We start from the raw sequence: 14,173 nt of genomic DNA on the forward strand, positions 1-14,173 counted from the left end.
TTCTTGTCCCTTGCGTACCCCATAGCATATTCCTGCCTCAGGGCCTTTGCACACACTATTTCCACTGCTTGAGCCATTCTTCCCCCAGACACCCACGTCTTGTTATCTGTTACTATCTCAGGGCTCAGATTCCAGTCCCTTCTGCAAGGGTGACTGTGGCAATTTGGAGGCCGTATTCCCTGGGCTTCAGAAATGCCAAGGCAGACTCATCCACTCTGACGAGCCAGAGACCCTCAAGCCAAGGGAAGCCAATGGCCGAGTGGTCTTGACTCTCTCAGACGCGACCCAACCCAAGTGGACGGGTTGCACACCATTCAGCTTTCTAGTCACAGGGCACCGTCTGCCAAGCCTGCCAAGCTACCTTTTATTAAGGTTATGAAGAATGAGGACAACTTCACTCTAAGGTGATGCCATGCTCTGGTGTAATTCTTTCCCCTTAATTGCAATAATCAATAGCATATGGCAGTGGTAACAGGATGTACGTGACTATGTTATATAAGATTGTGACACTTCTCTTGCAAGGAAGCTGTCTCTCTCGATGACTTAATGAAGTAAGTAGCCACATTGGAGGTCCACAAGGCAAAGAACTGAAGGTGACCTCCTTGAGCTAAGGGTGGTCTCCAGCCAACAGCCAGCAAGAAACTGAAGCCCTGAAAGAAACCAAAAGGAGCCGAAATCTCCGAACAACCAGATGATCTTCAAACAGATCCTTCCCTTAGATGGGTTCTAAAGGGGAACTCAGCTCTGGCCAACACCCTGACTGCAGCCTAGTGCAGAGCACCCACTTAAGCCAGGCCAGGACTGCTGATCCACAGAACTGTGAGCTAAGAAATGTGTGTTGTTTTAAGTTGCTAAGGCCATGGCAATATTGTCACACATTTGGCAAACACACAGAAGTGGGCTCTGGGCCAGGCCTGATCAGGGCAGACAAAATGGCTCTGGGGCTGGCTGGTTCCCTCCTGGGTCTGCTGGGGGAGCCATGCCCATGGCCCAAACCAGGCCATGCGTTTGGTCTTGACACCTAACTACCCCTCCTGACACTAGTCTCCCAAACCTTGAACCCCAGCCTGGCTGCAGCTAGTTTCCCTTTACCAACACCTATGTTCCCCATACACGCAGACACACACATGATGCAGAATAATATAGAGCTTTGAAAACAGAGCAAGTTGAGTCCAATTCCTGACTCCAACATATTTTATGTTCTATATATGTGTGCTTGAAATAAACATATATTCCCTAGTGTTTTGTGAGAGGAAATAGAGTTCTATATATAGTTAATAATTCAAACTTACTCATTGTATTGTTCAGTAGCTCAGCTCACTTTTTTTGTCTGTTTCTCCATTAATTTCTGAGATGTGTGTGTATGTTAAAAAGTCTCTATCATTGCTGATTTATCTGTTTCTTCCTGAGGTTCTGCCAGTTATTGCTTGTTATAAAGTTTTTGTTGTTAAGAAAATATATGCTTATGACAGATATATTTTTTTCTTGTTTTGTTATTCTTTTACCCACCTATAATTTCCTTATTTGCTCCCTTATAATTTTTGGTCTTAAATTATACTCAGCGCTCATTTCAACAGCATATACATTAAAATTGGGATGATACAGGAAAGATCAGCATGACCCTTATGGAAGGTTGACATGCAAATTTATGAAGTGTTCTATTTTTACAAGAAAAAAATTCTATTGAGTCAGAGAACAAAACCATTAACCCAGCTTTATTTGCTTCATTTTCTTCAGGTATATCTTTTCCCATTCTTCTCTCTTCCACCTTTCTATGTATTTTTACAAGAAAAAAACTTCTATTGAATCAGAGAACAAAACTGTTAACCCAGCTTTATTTGGTTCATTTTTTTTCAGGTATATCTTTTCCCATTCTTCTCTCTTTCACCTTTCTATGTATTTTCAAATGTGCCTCTTGTATGGTTGGATCTTGCTGTTTTTATTTCTATAACCCAAGAGTTCTAATTTTTAACTGATGAATTTAACCCAGTTATATTTATTGTAATTTGAATTTATTTCTGCCAACTCCAGCACTTACTAAATGTGCCACTGATATCCCAGAGGTACAGTTGGGCTTGGCAACAGGGGGTCCCAGGCCCAAAGGCCTGACTCAGTTCAGGGAACTGTCATATTTAGAGATGACAGCCAAAGGAGAGCCCAAGCTCCTTATGTTGGGACAGGAGAAAGAGCTCCAACAGCCCAAGGAGTTCCTATGGCCCTGGCTCTGCTCCTCCTACTTACCCTCATTAAAGACCCACAGTACTTTGTGGCTAAGCCTATTCCAGCTGTGATAGGACTCATAGTCACAAGTGGTGACTACATAGTTCACACTGGGTTCTTAAATGGAGGAAATAAATTAATTCATGTAATGGAAAGGTGTATGGATCATTTGGCATTATACAGAGCATGATCCAGGTGTTCATATGATGAGGTCACATGCTTCCTCTCTCAAGCACCGCTGTCTCTTGGCCTCATTCTCTGGCACAGTCCCTCCATATGTTGAATCCATCAGCTCTCAGCTTACATCTTCTCATCATTAAAAAGAGCATTTCTGGTGTTCCAGCAGTTGCTACAAACATCCTAGAACTGAATCTCTTTGCCTTGATTTGTATCACATGCTCATCCCTGAACCAATCATTGTGGGCAAGGAGATGGAATGCTTTGATTGGCCAGGCTGTGGGGCCACCTCTGCAGTGAGATGTGGTGTAGTAAACATGGCGTGAGAGTGGAAAAGAGATGGTTTCCAAAGGAAAATCATTGTGTTCTAAGCTGAAGAAGGAAAAAAGGATGCTATCAAGGCAAAAAGCATAGAAATCCACCACGAACACCATGACATGGAGATGACATGGAGACAATCAGAGGCTGGGCTCAACACAGCCCTTCACTGCCTCTCTCCTAAGAAAGCCACATCCCTGCAGTTCTCAGCAAAATCCCCAGAAGCTAAAGTCATCAACTGGACTTAATCTTCTCAAAGGTGGCTGCTCTCCCCTGTGCCCACCTGCAGCCACCAAGAGAAATACTGAGAGATGAAATTACAGAATGACCTTTAGAAAAACAAGGTTTTGCCTCAGATTGAACAAATTTCCACTCCTTGGACATGAGACAACCAGAATCCAGACATAAGACCCAACAGGCTTTGACGCAGCAAAGTGGGGATTGCAAAGCCCTCGTGTGAACTCTCAGGAAAGCTTGAGACATCAGCCTACAAAGCTGAGGATGAAACCCTGCTCTCCAGGTCCAGGGCCCTCCCTGCTGGCTGCATTCTGACCTGCAGGAAGGAGCCCGGACCATGTGTGGGGGCCACCTCCAACACCACAACTCTCCCCAGCAATGCCTTCATCCGAAAACATTCACAGAGGCTCCCACTGAGTCCTACTGGGCTCCAGAAACTCAGAGATGAACAGAATACAGTCCCTGCCACAAGGCTCAGGGTTTGGTTTGGGAGACAGGTTTGTTCTGTGAGGTCCCCTTAGACTCGGGATCAGCTGTGATGTCTGGTGTCTGAGACCAAGATGGCACCAGCCCCAAGCATTCTCCTGTGAGCCAGTCCAACTCACCCCCACACTCTGGGTTCCTGGCCACACTGGGCTCCAATCCAGCCATCTCCTGGGACATCCCTTACTTCCTCCAACCTCAGTCCCACTGTGCTCTAGGTCTACCAGGCTTCCGGCCCTCTGTCACCCAACTCCTGACCTGGACCTTGGAGTGTGTTTTCCTGGATTGACTAAGAATCACCCCCAGGTTCCTTTGGCTTGATACTCTCCTGGTCACCTTGGGGAGTGTCCCCTGCCCCAGCATCACTTGAGATCCAATCCTGGCTGGGAGCCCTACAGGCCTTCTCAGCCCCTGGGGGATTCAAACAACTGCCACCTGGTGGGGAGTGGAGGTAGAAGTGGCCGCACTGGATAAATGTCAACCACAGGACAGGGATGCCTCTCTCTCTCTCTCTCTCTCTGTGTATGTGTGTGTGTGTGTGTGTGTGTGTGTGTGTGTATATATATATATAGTGTTTGTGCCCTAATCACTGGCAGTAAATGCACTTTTGTTCTTTTCTTTTCTCTTTTTGAGACAGAATCTTGTTCTGTCCCAGGCCGGAGTGCAGTGGTGCAATCACGGCTCACTGCAGCCTCAAATTTCCCAAGTGATACTCCTGTCTCAGCCTCTTGAGCAGCTATGACCACAGGTGCACACCAGTATGCCCGGCTAATTTTTTATTTTATGTTTTTAGAGATGAGGTCTCACTATGTTGCCCAGGCTGGTCTCAAACTCCTGAGCTCAACCGATCCTCCCACCTCGGCCTCCCAAAGTACTGGGATTACAGGTGTGAGCCACTGCACCTGGCCAAATTCACTCTTAGTTTCTGTTTCTCTCTGGGTGTCGCTCTGTCTAGTTCTGCCTTCCTGTGTCTCTTTCGATTTCCACCTCTGTTTTTCTCTGTATATCTCTCTGCCTCTCTGTATATCTCTGTATGTCCTGTATATCTGTCTGCCTCTCTCTCTCTGTCCTCTCACATACATATGCATCCTTCCCATTCTGTAACTGACCTTGTCCACACCCTCTCTCCCATTACATGAACTACCTACCGTGTCACTAGAATACCAAATCATTACATCTTAAATACCATGAAAGTCTCAGAGCTGCCACGATATTACCAATTCTGTTACAGTCATCATCCTCAGAGCCAACCATGTGCCAAGCACTGTGCTGGGCCCTTTATATGTGCTCACTTCTTCAATCTCCACAATCCCACTATGGTCTGACTATTATCCCACTTTGGAGAAGGGGTAAAGAACTGAGGCTCAGGGAAAGGGGAGAATTTGGCCAAAGCCATACACCTGGTGTTGAGGCCAGGATCCACTCCTGAGCAATCTGCCCTCCACCCCTACCCAAATGCAGGCTCTCATTTTTGGTTTTCTTTTTTTTATTTTTTCGAGACGGAGTCTTGCTCAGGAGTGCAGTGGTGCGATCTTGGCTCACTTCAACCTCCGCCCCGCCAGGTTCAAGTCATTTTCCTGCCTCAGCTTTCCAAGTAGCTGGGACTACAGACTTGTGCCACCTCGCCAGGATAATTTATGTATTTTTAGTAGAATCAGGGTTTCACCATGTTGGTCAGGCTGGTGTCGAACTCCTGGCCTCAGGTGATCCTCCGGCCTTGGCCTCCCAAAGTGCTGGGATTACAAGCGTGAACCACTGAACCCGGCCCTCACTTTCACTTTTCTAGACCTACAATGGAGCATTTATTAGAGGGTTCAGGCTGATGAATGCAGCTCATGCCAACCCCCCTGCATTCCCCACCAGTGGCCCACCCTGGCCCAGGGGAGGAGAGAGTGCCTATTTGAAGGGACAGAAAGATTCAAATGTGTCTTCCAATCCTTTCCTGCCACAGTTTCTGTAACACTCATTCCTTCAACAAGTACTTACAGAGGCCAACTTGGTGTCTGTGGTACTAGGGATACAGGGATCACCCAGATAAACCAAGTCCTGCCTTAAGGCTCATGCTCTAGGAGGAGGGGCAGGAATAGATGCCCACCCAGATCAATGCACAAGTTCAGTTCAGACCACAGCAGGTGACGCAGTGATTACGCAGGCAGGCACTGCATGGCTCTCGGCCCAGCTCTCCCACTCATGCTGTGTGACCTCAGGCATGTTAATTAACCTCTCTGGGCCTCCTTCTCCTCATCTCCAAAATGGGGATGAGACACCTGAGTAAAGGGCCTGGCACATTGACAAAGAGGTGGGAACCACTGGGAGGCAGAGGGTGGGCCGGGCTCCCACCTCTATGACTCAGGTGCAAGCAGATCTGTGAGTGCTGCCCCCTGAGCTGTGGCAGGTGGTCCTCAGAGCCTGGCTACTGCCGGTCGCTGGACAGACTGGAGTTAGATTCTCCCCACTGAGCCCTTGCTCACTGTGTCAGAGACTCCAGGAGCTCAGCCTTTCCCCTCCACAGGGTTTTGGCCTCAGTTTCCCTGCTGGGTTCCCCACCCAACCCACTCCCTGGGTGGGTTGCCTGTGCTGCCCTCTACCGGCCAACAGGAGGAGGGTGCCTGCGGCGCGCCCACCCTGAGGATCTCCGGCGGCCCCGCCCATCCATTCGGCTTCCTCTAAGGCCACGCCCCCTGAGGCCGGCCACTTCTTGGCCACGCCCCTCAGAGGCCAGCCTTCCGGCTGAGTCGGAGCCTAGGCCTCGCAGTCCTGTCCCAACCTCCTTGCGTTTCTCCCGAGACCAGGCCCAGAAATTCCCAGCATCCCTTGCTGCACCCACTCCACTAAGTCCCTTAAAACTGCCAGGAACCAGCAGTTCCTCCAGAGTAGGTTTTACTTCCAATTTTTATTGAACGTATTAAAATTCTTACCTCTTCCCACCTCCCCAAAGCCCAATTTCTATTTGGCCCTGTGCCTGGGGCCAGGCTCATTTGTATGAAAGGCTCGATGGCCTGCAGACTCCCCCAGCCCAGGCTTCTAGCAACATGCAAAGGATGTGGCGGAATTAAATCACGAATGACCAGCCGGGCAGGGGAAAATGACAGGGGCCTGCCCCGTCTGTCCCACCTCCGGAAGACTCACTGGCTGTTCCCTCCCCAGCCGACAGGTCATAATCCCCTTCTAGAATCTTCAGACCCTTCTGCAGGCCACTGATATGCGTCTAACACTCATTTGACTAACATTTATTAAGCATCCTCTGTATGCAAAGCGTGGGGCCAGCCACAGGGGATATGGCCGTAAATATGGCAAGGCCATTCCTCCAAGGCTAATGAGGAGAGTGACATAAACAGTGACGTGAAATCAATTATTACAAATGCTAAAATAGAAATAGGTCCAGCTACCATCTAAAACTGGCAGCCCACGGGCTGAATCGAACCTGCAGATGTTGGCAAGAGCTGTAAAAAAAAAAAAAATGATGATATTTTGGGGCCAACATTTTAAAAACTTGGAGGATTTCCATTAAAATATGGGAGTTTTGGCTTCTCTTGTAAAAAATCAGAAACTCAGGCAACACTGGGTCCACATTTCTCCTCGACAACCCTCAGCTGGAGCTGGGCCGGAGCTGGGCCGTTTCATGAGGGCCTGCGGCTGCCAAGCCCTCAGCAGTGCTGTTGTCTGCCGGTCTGCTGCCCTCTACCATAGCTCCCGCCATATCCGCAACTTGCTCACTCATCCACATTCCCTCCCAGGCCACTCAAGGCATCTGAGTTTCAGCCTCTGAGAAGGGCCTGAAGGAGGTAAAAGGTCTGTGTTCCCTGGATTGGGGAAAGGCTTCCAAGAGGAGGTGAGCTTGGAGATGGGCTTGGAAGACCAGCACATGTTCACTAAGAGGCAGGGGGAGGAGGGGAGGAAGGAGGAAAGAAGATGTGAGTGTGGCAGCCAGCAGGTGGGAGCAGGGCTCGGGGTCTCCTATCCTCCCAGAGCTGGGGGTCTCCTGCACTGATGGGGCTCCTCACTGAGGATGGGCTCAGCTCTCCTCTGATCTTCTAGGACCTTCCTTGGACAGGTAAGAAAAAGGCTACAGGTGAGTGCAAGCTATGGAGGTGGAGAGAACAGAAGAAGGAGGACCTTCAAGGCTCTGGGGATTGCAGAGGGGTTTTGAGGAGAGTCAGTGGCCTTCCCTCTCACAGGATTAACACTTTGATGATGGGCTGGTATACAGCAGGTGCTCAGTAAATGGGAACCTGTTTGCTGCTGTTTGCTCCCTGTGTCTCTCTTGTTCCTCCTTTGTCTCTCATTTCCTTCTTCCTCCCTCCATCTCTCTCTGCTTCTCTCTGTCTCCCTCCATTTCTCTCCTTCACTCTCTCTCTCTGTTTCCATCCGTCTCTCTCTCCTCTCTCTCTCTCTGTCTCCCTCACTCCCTCTCCTTCTGTCTCTGTCTCCATCTCTCTCCTCTCTATCTCCATATCTCTCTCTCTTCTCTCTCTCTGTCTCCATCTCTCTCTCCTCTTCTCTTTGTCTCCCTCCATCTCTCTCTCCTTCTCTGACTCTGTCTCCCTCCATTTCTCTCTCCTCTCTGTCTCCATCTGTCTCTGTCTCCTTCTATCTCTTTCTCCTCTCTGTCTCCCTCCATCTGTCTCTCCATCTCTCTCTGTCTCTCTCCATGTCTCTCTCCTTCTCTCTGTCTCTCTCCATCTCTCTCTCCTCTCTGTCTCCCTCCTTCTCTCTCTCTGTCTCTGTGTCTCTCCATCTCTCTCTCTCTGTCTCCCTCCCTCTCTCTTTCCTTCTCTGTCTCTGTCTCCTTCCATTTCTCTCTCCATCTCTCTGTCTCTGTCGCCATCGCTCTCTCTCCTTTTCTCTCTCTCTCTCTCTGTGTCTGTCTCCCTCCATCTCTCTCTGTCTCCCTCCATCTCTTTCTCTTCTTCTCTGTCTCCCTCCATCTGTCTCTTTCTCCCTGTCTCTCTCCATCCCTCTCTGTCTCCTTCTCTCTCTGTCTCCCTCCATCTCTGTCTGTCTCCATCCATCTCTCTCTCTTTCTCTCTCTCTCTGTTGCCATCCATCTCTCTCTCTGTTCTTTTCTCTCTCTCCTTAAGTGTGTGTCTCCCTCCGTCCCAGGGCCCATTCATCATCTTCCTCTGCCTTCCATCTCCTGGTCCATCTCTTACCTTATCAGGGACCCTCCACTCTCCTCTCTTCCTTGCCCCGCCCTCCTAGCCTGCAGAGACTGAGATGTGATGATGGAGTATTTCCTATAAGAGGTCCTGCCTCAAACCTCACATGCCCAGAATGCACCGCCGTCCTCCTTCAATGTTCTTGCCCTCGTGGGATGACTCCCTGTTTCCCCATCATGGTTGCAGCCTGGCATCTGCATCCTCCATGATGCCTACTCTTGCCCTCCAGTTTGTGGATCATCAAGTCCTACCAGTTCTGCTTCCCTAGAGCCCATCCACAGTCCTGCGTTCCCTCTGCCACCATCTCCTTGTGGCCAGACACCTGCAGTCACCTCCTAGCCGGGCTCCCCAGTCTGTACCGGCCCTGCCAGCCCTTCCTGTACCCCAGCAACAGTCTTTGTGAGACTCACCCTGACCTTGTCACTCCTTCACTTAAAGCCGTCGGTGGTTTGTCATTGCACCCCCACACTTCCTAGCCTGGCATCCGAGTCCAGCCATGACCTGACCTCACTTTCCCCTTTCCCAACCCCAACCCAGCAGTCTTGCTGATTCCATCTCCAGCCAGTCCCAGAGTCACTGTCCCTGAACATTGCCCCATGAAAACTCCAAGTTGTCGTGACTTGGGGAGGGGGTGCTACTGACTTGTAGCAGGTAGAGGCCAAAGATCCTGCTGGACACCCCACAAGGCACAGGCCAGCCCCCAACGGCAGAGAACCATCTGGTCCAGGAGGTCCGTATGCCAAGGTGGAGAAATCCTGGTCCGGAGAATTGGGCACAGACAAGTAAAGAAATTAATTTGGAGCCGGGCACAGTGGCTCACGCCTGTAATCCAAGCACTTTAGGAGGCTGAGGCAGGCAGATAGCTTGAGCCCAGGAGTTCAAGACCAGCCCAAGCAACATGATGAAACCCCGTCTCTACAAAAAATACAAACATTAGCCAGGTGTGGTGGCACCCGTGGTCCCAGTTACTCAGGAGGCTGAGGTGGGAGGATCACCTGAGCCCAGGAAGGCTAAGGCTACAGTGAGCCATGATTGGGCCAGTGTGCTCCAGCCTGGGTGACAGAAGTAGACCCTGTCTGAAAAAGAAAACAAAGAAAAGAAAATGTGGTCAATCCATACAATGGAATATTATTTAGCCATAAAACTAACAAAGTACTGATATGAGCTACAACACAGATGAACCTTGAAAGCGTGTGAAGTAAATGAAAGAAGCCAGTCGTAAAAGATCCTATCTTCTATAAATCCATTTATAGAAAATGTCTAGAATAGGCACTTTGATGGAATAGAAAATAAAGCAGTGGTTGCCCAGGGCTGGGAAGATTGGTGGAAAATGAGGAGTGACTGCTAGTGGCATGGGGTTTCTTTTTGGGGTGATGAAAATATTTTAAAATTAAGCTATGCTGATGGTTACTAAAAATCATTGAATTATATGCTTTAAGCATGATATGTAAATGATACCTCAATAAAGCTGTCTAAAATTTTTTGAATTAAAAATCAGGAGTTAAGAAAACAGATTTTGGCCTTCCTCGAATGCCATGCATATGAGCTCTCAAGTTCACCTCTGCTGCCGTATTCCCTGATGTATTATATCTGGGCAGCTGTACTCATTTAAATCACCTCCATGGTCGCTCTGGGCATTAGATGTGAGACTCCCAGTCTGGAGTGAGGAGACCATGTGTACTGAAGTTACCAGCCTCATTCTCCCATCTCATGTCCAGCCCTAGCAGTAAAGAGCCTCTGGGGACCAGAAGGGGCCATACGGACGTGGATGGCCAGCAGTAGCCTACATGGACCAGTCCAACAGCAAAGCACATGAGCCTTGAAGCCAAAATCACTACTTACTAAGCCTGTGCCTCAGTATTCTCAACTATAAAACGGGCACAATAAGAGCACCTACTATTGTAGTGTCAGAGGCATTTGAACCAGAGTGACTCCATCTTAACGAGGGGCTGGGTAAAATGAGGCTGAGACCTACTGGACTGCATGCCCAGGAGGTTAAGCAGTCTAAGTCACAGGATGAGATAGGAGGTCAGTGGAAGATACAGGTCATAAAGACCTTGCTGATAAAACAGGTTGCAGTAAAGAAGCCAGCGAAACCCACGAAAACCAAGATGGCGACAAAAGCGACCTCTGGTTGTCCTCACTACTCATTATATGCTAATGGTAATTCATTAGCATGCTAAGAGGCACTCCCACCAGCACCATGACAGGTTACAGATGCCATGGCAACATCAGGAAGTTACCATGTATGGTCTAAAAGAGGGAGGAGCCCTCAGTTCCGGGAATTGCCCACCCCTTTCCCAGAAAACTCATGAATAATCCACCCCTTGGTTGGCATATAATCAGGAAATGATGTTAAGTATCCTTAATTGAGCAGCCCATGCCGCTGCTCTGCCTGTGGAGTAGTCATTCTTTATCCCTTTACTTTCCTAATAAAGTTGTTTTAACTTTATGGACTCATCCTGAATTCTTTCTTGCATGAGATCCAAGAACCCTCTCTTGGGGTCTGCACAAGGGACCCCGTTCCAGGAGCAATAGCGCTGGACAGAGGTCATGTCTCAGCACACAGTAGGTGCTCAATAAATGTGAGCTACTGGTGTTAAGATTCTTGTTTGTGATTTCAAATTCCCAGAAGTTCTAAAATCCAATGTTTTTTCGCAACTCATCTGGTCACAATACTTGACTTGGCCTAAACTTCTTTGGAACATAAGTCTGACCCGGATGGATGTGAAGCTATTTACTATCTTTATTTATCACCCCCAGCCTGCGTATGTGTTTTACAGCAGAAATATGAATGGATTTGATTATAGGGTTCTGCCCCAGCTGCTGGTGGGGTATGAGGGAATGGATAGTCTATGTCTTACATTACCTTCCAAAATCTAAAACGTTCTGAATTCTGGAACACCTTTAGACCCAAGGGTTTCAGACGGGGCACTGTGACCTGTATGATGAAGATGATAACAACAAAGATCAAACCCCGCCCCCTCTTTGCCAGATGTTGCAGTAAGAGCCAAAAATGGTGGCACAGCCCCAGGCAAAGGCAGTAGGGAGAAAACATCGAAAAATTCTGAAGATAAATCTTCTACCAGCCCAGGGGGATGGGGGCTTAGAATTAAAATTAAGGTCCTATCCAGAAATGAAATAGCTGAAGTGTTGCTTGCACACCTAGGCTCAGGGAAGAACAGCACTGGCCACCTTAGCTTTAAAGGACTGAGTTTGGAGAGACTCAGCTTGGTCCACTACCTCGGGGAAAGGAGGGGTGAAATTGATGGGAACAGAGGGGTGAAATCTGTAGCATCTAAAACACACAGGGACTCCCCATAGAGGGCCAAGTTAAGCAGGCCCAGCCCTATTGCAAATGCTTAAGGCATTAGTCCCCATACAGGGAAGACTTCCCAGGCCTCTCCCTCAATGTATCAATGGCTCTAGTTGCCCCAAACCCAACATAGCTGGGAAAGGGGAGCAGGTGACAGCTCAGCTGCAGATATGTGCTCCTGTCTCCCCACCCAGGACCCTTGTTGTATAATAAAGAATTTGACTAGCCCTAGTTCCTGCTTCCTGGGAGGGACACTCTAAATTCTTGGAAGTTTGTAATAGAAATGTCTTTGTTATTCATGAGGCCCTTGAATCACATCAGATTTGATGCTAGTGAGATGAGATGACTCAAAATGGGGGCTGCAGAGGGGTCACTAAAAAGATCAGCCTTGCAATTAGAGGGCTGGGGCTTTCAGCCAGCCTGACCTCAAGGAGGAGAGGGGACTGGAGATTGAGATCATCTACACATCTACATGGCCAATGATTCCATCAATCGTGCCTATGTCATAAAATCCCAATAAAAACTCCGGACACTGAAGCACAGGACAGCCTTTTTCTTTTTTTTTTTTTTTTTTTTTTTTTTTTGGACAGGGACTTTATCACCAAGGCTGGATTGCAGTGATGCAATCATGGCTCACTGCAGCCTCCTCAACCTCCCAGGCTCAAACAATCCTCCTGCCTCAGCCTCCCGAGTAGGTGTGTGCCACCATGCCCAGCTAACAGGCAAGCTTCCTGGATGGTGAACACATGATGTGTTGGAGGGTGATGCGTTCTGATTCCACCAAGAGACAGCACGGGAGCTCTGCATTGAGACCCTCATCGACCTTGCCCTATGTGTTTCTTCCTTTGTCTGGTCTTGATCTGTGTTCTTTATAATACAGCTGTCACCTTAAGTAAAGTGTCTTCTGAATTCCATGAATCATTCTAGTGAATTATCGAAGCCTTATATTTGTAGCCAGTTGGTCAGAAGTGATAATGGCCTGGGGACTCCTGAACTTGCAGCTGGCATCTGAAGTGGGAGCAGTCTTGCTGAGGACCATGCATTAAACCTGTGGAGTGCAATGTTGCCTCTGGGAAGATGGCATCAGAACTGTATCACTATAGACCAGCTGGTGTCAGAATCCCTCCCTTGTCTTGACTTGACTTTCTGTGGCAGACGTTGTCTTGCCTCCATCCATATCTCCTTGGCCCATGCCAGGCGTCCCCTGTGGCTTTGGTTAGGCAGTTCCCATGCATGTTGGTGACTTCTTTCCTCAAAGACTTGCTTTCTTCAGTGGAGAAGGCTGGAGATTATGGGGAGTTAATGTCTCAGGAGTGACCCTAAACTAATGGTGAATGGAAACTGGTGAGCAAATATCACTGCTTTCTCACCCCTTGAGTGAGCAGTTTGGGGATGTGTTCTACTCAGCCTCCATGAGGGACTGAGCCCCAGTGGCCCACAGTGGTTATCTTCTCATCAATACTCCCTTTAATGTCTTTCCTCCCTTCCTGGAATCCTTCTCCACTCTCCCACCATACTTGCTAAGATCACCTCCTAAAGAAACTGCTTGCACCTAAATCTTCATCTTAGGGTCTGCTTTGGAGAAACTCAAAATAAGACCTCTGCCATTCCTGGGGTACTGGATTGTTCAGCTCCACTGTGGACACTCTGATAATCTCCCAGTTTGACAACACATTCGGTCTTGTATCAAGCAGTTCATTTTGGCAACCACTTGCCTACTGTTGCCTGATAATCCTGCTTGGCCTATGACTGAGCCCACATCATGAGCATGCCAACAGACCCATGCACCAAACCTGGCTAATCAGAGTAATTCATCCTCTGGCATGGTAATTTGTTTAGAAATAAGTCTATGAACCTGGTTGGTCCAATTATAGTCCTCTTTGGACAAAACTCCAAGCAGACACTATTGGAAAGGAGCTCTCTCTACCTCTAGAATTTTAAGTGAGCCTGGGCTACTTGTAGCCATCCTCTCTGCATGGACAGGGCCTGACTGAGAATGATACTAACACACAAGAAGGCAGAGTTTAGAGATATAGATTCCTGATTACATGATCACCTGGATGTAGCTGTGCCTGAAGCCCAGCCCCTCCACTTTTCAATTACTGAACCAACAGATTTCCAGCAAGATCCCCTTTTTTTTCCTCCAGCTAATTTGATCAGGTTTTCACTTGCAAATAAAAGGATCTTTAATCATATGTAAATATTCATCTTCTGACTTAGGCCCTCTGCATTTTTAAACACAAAAATACTTGCCCTCTAGGCT

At 48.3% G+C, this 14,173-nt stretch overlaps 1 protein-coding gene and 1 non-coding gene across 2 annotated transcripts in view; one reads left to right on the plus strand and one right to left on the minus strand.

Moving 5' to 3' along the window:
• Window positions 1-14,173, minus strand: part of GSG1L (GSG1 like) — a 268,680-nt gene that overhangs the window by 69,584 nt on the left and 184,923 nt on the right. The window lies entirely within an intron of this gene.
• LOC119621226 (U6 spliceosomal RNA) lies at window positions 1,562-1,668 on the plus strand. Its single transcript, XR_005237796.1, has one exon. It is a non-coding gene; the product is annotated as a U6 spliceosomal RNA (small nuclear RNA).

The sequence above is a fragment of the Chlorocebus sabaeus genome, chromosome 5 (assembly GCF_047675955.1).
Source record: "Chlorocebus sabaeus isolate Y175 chromosome 5, mChlSab1.0.hap1, whole genome shotgun sequence".
NCBI classification, from domain to species: domain Eukaryota; kingdom Metazoa; phylum Chordata; class Mammalia; order Primates; family Cercopithecidae; genus Chlorocebus; species Chlorocebus sabaeus.